The sequence below is a fragment of the Petaurus breviceps genome, unplaced genomic scaffold, assembly GCF_028583685.1.
Source record: "Petaurus breviceps papuanus isolate PSGF00001 unplaced genomic scaffold, PetGlider_PUasm1.0 90925, whole genome shotgun sequence".
NCBI lineage: Eukaryota > Metazoa > Chordata > Mammalia > Diprotodontia > Petauridae > Petaurus > Petaurus breviceps.
The window spans coordinates 37,332,392-37,338,391 of record NW_027187380.1 but is presented as its reverse complement, the minus strand read 5'-3'; the positions used below and the strand labels follow the sequence as shown (position 1 = coordinate 37,338,391).

At 34.0% G+C, this 6,000-nt stretch overlaps 1 protein-coding gene across 5 annotated transcripts in view; it reads right to left on the bottom strand.

Annotated features, from left to right (window-relative positions):
* Nucleotides 1-6,000, bottom strand: part of ARHGAP44 (Rho GTPase activating protein 44) — a 190,100-nt gene that overhangs the window by 157,288 nt on the left and 26,812 nt on the right. The gene's annotated exons all lie outside the window — the stretch shown is intronic.

Below are 6,000 nucleotides of genomic sequence, written 5' to 3'. Positions count from 1 at the left end.
CCCAGAGCACACTTGATTTGGTGCGCGGTTTGTTCTTCCCCTTTTGTTGTGGCCGAGTCTTTACCGGTGCTGCCTTTGAGCCGACCTGTGCTCTAGCACAGACCTAGTGGAAGAGGAGACCTCCAGTGGTCAAACCCCCTTCCCTCCAGGTTATCTTGGGCTGGAAATCTGTCATATTCTGTCTCTTTGTGGATTCTGTCACTCCAAAACCTTCTCAGATTCACCCCTTAGAGTTATCTTAAGGAATTTGTGGGACAGCTCAGATGAGTCTCTGCTTATACTCCATCTTGGCTCAGCCCCCTCCTCGTCATTTCTTATAGCACAATGATTTTCCATCACAATCATATACCATGACTTGTTCCATCATTCCCTAATTGACAGGCATCTGCGGCATCCCCTCAATTTCCAATTCTTTGCCACCACAAAGAGAGTTGCTATATATATTTCTGTATATGTAAGCATTTTTCCTATTTAATTTATTTGGTATATAGAACTAATAGTTGTATGACTGGGTCAATTCCTTTCCATTCCAATTTCATTTTCTCCAGAGTTCTATCATATCTCATTTTTCTGAAATTCTATTCATTTTCTTGATATATTTATATAATGGTTAGAATTATCTAGTTTTGAGAGGGAGTAAATGAGGTCCCCCAATAGTATAATTTTGCTTATTTATTTCCTCCTGTTAATTCATTTAACTTTTTCTTTAATTATTTGGATGCTATGCCATTTGGTGCATATATTTTAGAAATAATGTTACTTAATTGTTTATGGTACCTTTTAATGAAATGTAATTTCCTTGATTATCTCATTTAATTAGGTCTACTTTTGCTTTGTCTGAGATCATGACTGATACCCGTATTGTTGCTTTTTTTTACCTCAACTGAAGCATAGTAGATTCTGCTTCAAACCTTGTTTTAATTGTGTACATGTGTTTCTGTTTCAAGTGTGTTTCTTGTAAACAATAAATTTTTGGATGCTGGTTTCTACTCTATTCTGCTATACACGTCTGTTTTATGTGTGAGTTCATCCCATTCAGATTCGCACATGATTATTTTTTCTTTTTTTATTAAATGCTTTATTAACTTCTAGTTTACATCATTCATTTCTGCAAGATTTTGAGTTACAAATTTTCCCCCCATTTTTCCCCTACCCACCAACCCAAAATAGTGATCCCACTGGATATCCCCACCTCCAATCTGCTCTCTTCCATATCTTCTCCCATACCCCCTCCAACTTTCCAGTAGGGCACGGTGGATTTCTATGCCACAGTGCCTGTATATCTTATTTACAAGTTACATGTAAAATAATATTAACAATACTATATATATGTATATATATATATATTTTAAATATCTGATTTTAAAACTTTGAATTCCAGATTCACTCCCTTCCTCCCTTGTCACCCACCCTTACTGGGAAGATAAGCAATTCAATAGAGGTTGTACATGTGTAGCTATGCAAAACATTTCCATAGTGGATATATTGCAAAAGACTATTTCCCTCCCTCCTATCCCACCTCCCACTTGTTCTATTCTCTACTTTGATCCTGTACTTTTTCAAAAGTGGGTGCTTCGAACTTCCCTCCCCCCCAGCCTGCTCTCTCTTCTATCATCCCCCCTCTCATCCCTTCCCCCTACTCCCCTGTAGGGTGAGATACCTTATTGAGTGTGTATGTCATTCCCTCCCTAAGCCAAATTCAATGAGAATAAGGTTGACCCATTCCCTTTTGCCTTCCTGTTCTTCCCCTCCATTGTAACTATTTTCCCTTGCCTCTTCTAGATGAAAGTTTACCCCATTCTGTCTCTCCCCATCTCCTCTCATTATATTCCTCTCTCCCCTCTTAATTTTACCTTTTAAGTATTATCCCTTCCTATTAAATTGGTCCTGTACCCTCTATTTATGTATACCTATATACATATGTACACACATTCACATATGTATTCATATACCCTTCTATACAGACATATTATATAAGTATGTGTGTGTATACATTTCTATTCCCTTCAACTATTCTCATACTGAGAAAAGTTTCATAAATTGCAATTATCATTTTCCCATGTAGGAATGTAAATAGTTCAACTTTGATAAGTTCCTTATGATTTCTTTTCCCTGTTTAACTTTTCATGCTTCTCTTGCTTCTTGTATCTAAATGTAAATTTTCTATTCAACTCTGGTTTTTTCATCAAGAATGCCTGAAAGCCCTCTATTCTATTGAATGACCATATTTTCTCCTGAAACATGATACTCAGTTTTGCCGGGTAGGTGATTCTTGGTTTTAATCCCAGCTCCTTTGACCTCAGGAATATCACATTCCAAGCCCTTCAATCCCTCAGTGTAGAAGCTGCCAGATCCTGGGTTATACTGATTGTGTTTCCACGATATTCAAATTGTTTCTTCCTGGCTGCTTGTAATATTTTCTCCTTGATCTGGGAATTCTGGAACCTGGCTATAATATTCCTAGGAGTTTTCTTTTGGCAATCTTTTTTAGGAGGAAATCGATGGATTTTTTCAATCTCTATTTTGCCTTCTGGTTCTAAAACCTCAGGGCAATTTTCCTTGAGAATTTCTTGAAAGGTGGAGTCTTTGGTTTATCAAATGGTAGATTATCATACTCATTGACTACTATATCTTCTGTACCTAATCTATTCCAATAATCCACCATTCTATTTCTTAGCCAGTACCAAGTAGTTTTAAAGATTGCTGCTTTATAATACAGTTTTAGTTCTGGTTCCACTAGGCCATCTTCCCTTGCATTTCTTTGCATTAATTCCCCTGACATTCTAGACCTTTTGTTCTTCCAGATGCATTTTGTTACTATTTTTTTGCTAGCTCTATAAAATAAATTTTTTTCGGTACTTTGGTATGGCACTGAATGAGTAAATTTATTTAAGCAGGATTGTCAATTTTATTATATTAATTTGGCCTACCCAGGAGCAACTGGTATTTTCCCAATTATTTAGATCTGATTTTATCTGTGTGAAAAGTGTTTTGTAATTGTGTTCATATGGTTCCTGGGTTTGTCTTGGCAGGCAGACTCCCAAATATTTTATATTGTCTACAGTTACTTTAAATGGAATTTCTCTTTCTACCTTTTGCTGCTGGGCTTTGTTCATAGTATGGTATTGACATAGTGGAGTTCATATTAACATTAATAGAAATGTCGATGATTAGTGTGGGTTTATTTTATGTTCTGCAACTTTGCCAAAGTTATTATTTCAAGTAGTTTTTTAGTTTAATCTCTAGGGTTCTTTAGCTATACCATCATATTAACAGCAAAGAATGGTAGTTTTGTTTCTTCTTTGCCTATTCTAATTCCTTCAATTTCTTTTTCCTCACTAAAGCTAATATTTCTAGTACAATACAGAGTAACAGTAGTGATAACAGACATCCTTGTTTCACCCACAAGCCTACTAGAAATGCTTCTAGCTTATCCCCGTTACATATAATGCTTGTACATGCTTTAGATACATGCTATTTCTCACTTTAAGGAAAACTCCATTGATTCCTATGCTCTCTAGTGTATTTAATAGGAATGGATGTTATATTTTGTCAAAAGATTTTTCTTCATCTACTGAGATAATCATTATTTCTGTGAATTTTGTTATTGATATGATCAATTATGCTGATAGTTTTCCTAATATTGAACCAGCCCTGCATTCCTTGTATACATTTCACCCAGTCAGTGTATTCTGCTAATGATAATTTGCTGTAATCTCTTTGCTAATGTTTTAAATAAAATATTTTGCATCAATATTCACTAAGGAAATTGGTCTACTATTTTCTTTCTCTGCTTTGGCTCTTCCTGGTTCAGGAATCAGCATCATATCTGTATCATGAAAAAATAAAAAACTTGGTAGGACTCATTTGCCTGTTTTTCCAAACAGCTTATATAGTACTGAAATTAAGTTTTCTTTAAATATTCGGTAGGATTCATTTTTAAATCACTCTGGCCCTGGAGATTTGTTCTTAGGAGTTCATTGATAACTTCTTCAATTTCTTTTTCTGGAATTTAAGTATTTTGTTTCCTCCTCTTCTGTTGATCTGGACAATTTATATATTTTTTAAAAATATTCATCCATTTCACTTAGATTGTCAGATTCACTGGCACACAATTGAGCAAAATAGCTACTAATTATCTTTTTAATTTCTTCTTCATTGGAGGTGAATTCACCCTTTTCATTTTTGATACTGGTAATTCGGTTTTCTTCTTTTTTAAATCAAATTAACCAAAGGTTTCTCTATTTTATTGCTTTTTTTCATAAAACCAGCTCTTAGCTTTATTCATTAGTTAGTTCAACAGTTTTCTTAATTTCAATTTTATTAATCTCTGCATTGATTTCCAGCATTTCTAATTTGGTATTTAATTGGGGGTTCTAATTTTTTTTCTTTTTCTACTTTTTTAGTTCCATGCCCAAATTCACTGATCTCCATTTCTCTATTTTATTCATGTAAACATTTAGTGATACAGAATTTCCCCTAAGAAATGCTTTGGCACCATACCATAAGTTTTCATATATTGTCTCATTACTTTCATTCCCTTGGATGAAGTTATTGATTATTTCTTTGATTTGTTGTTTGACTCACTCATTCTTTAGAATTAGAATAGGGATAGAAAGGAATATACCTTTTTCTCAACAGAACATGGTTCCTACATAAAAACTGACCATGTACTAGGGCATAAAAACCTCACAATCCCATGTAAAACTTAAATAGTAAATGCATCCTTTTCAGAGAATGATGCAATAAAAATTACAAGTAATAAAGGGCCATGGAAAGATAGAATAAAAATTAATTGGAAACTAAATAATCTAATCTTAAAGAATGATTGTGTCAAACAACAAATCAAAGAAACAATCAATAACTTCATCCAAGAGAATGACAATAATGAGACAATATGTGAAAATTTATGGCGTGGTCCCAAAGCATTTCTTAGGGGAAATTCTATCTCTAAATGCTTACATGAATAAAATAGAGAACGAGGAGATAAGTGAATTTGAGCATGCAACTCAAAAAGACAGAAAAAGAAAAAAAAAGTAAATCCTTAATTAAATACCAAATTAGAAATTCTGAAAATCAATGAAGAGATTAATAAATTTGAAATAATAAAAAAAAAACTACTAAACTAATGAATAAAGATAAGAGCTGGTTTTATTGGTGGGGGGAACCAATAAAATAGATAAACCTTTGGTTAATTTGATTTAAAAAAGAGGAAAACCAAATTACCAGCATCAAAAATGAAAAGGGTGGGGCAGCTACGTAGTGCAGTGAATAGAGCACCAGTCCTGAAGTCAGAAGGACCTGAGTTCAAATCCAGCCTCAGACACTTAACTCTTACTAGCCATGTGACCTTGGGCAAGTCACTTAACCCCAACTGCCCTGCCCACCCCCCTTCAAAAAAAGGTAAAAAAATGAAAGGGTGAATTCACCACCAAATGAATAAAAAAATCAAAATGATAATTAGGAGTTATTTTCATCAACTCCAATAAATCTGCCAATCTAAAGTGAAATGGATGAATATTTTAAAAATACATAGACTGCCCAGATTAACAGAAGAGGAGGACATAAAATTTTATAAAAGCACACACATACAAAAATATGTATAGTTGCTCTTTTTGTGGTGGCCAAGAATTAAAAATTGAGAGGATGACCATCAATCAGGAAATGGCCGAATAAGTTGTGGTATATGAATGTAATGGAATACTATTATTCCATAAGAAATGATGAGCAGGCAGATTTCAGAAAAACCTGGAAAAAATTACATGAAATGATGCTGAGTGAAGAGAGCAGAACCAGGAGAACATAATACACACTAACAGCAACATTCTACAAACCTAATTTGATAGACTTAACTCTTCTCAGCAATGCAATGATCTAAGACAATTAAAAAAAAAAACCTCATGATCAAAAATGCTATCCACATTCAGAGAAAGAACTATGGAGTTTGAATGCACATTGAAGCATACTATTTTCTTTCTTTGTTTTTCTTTCTTGTGTTTT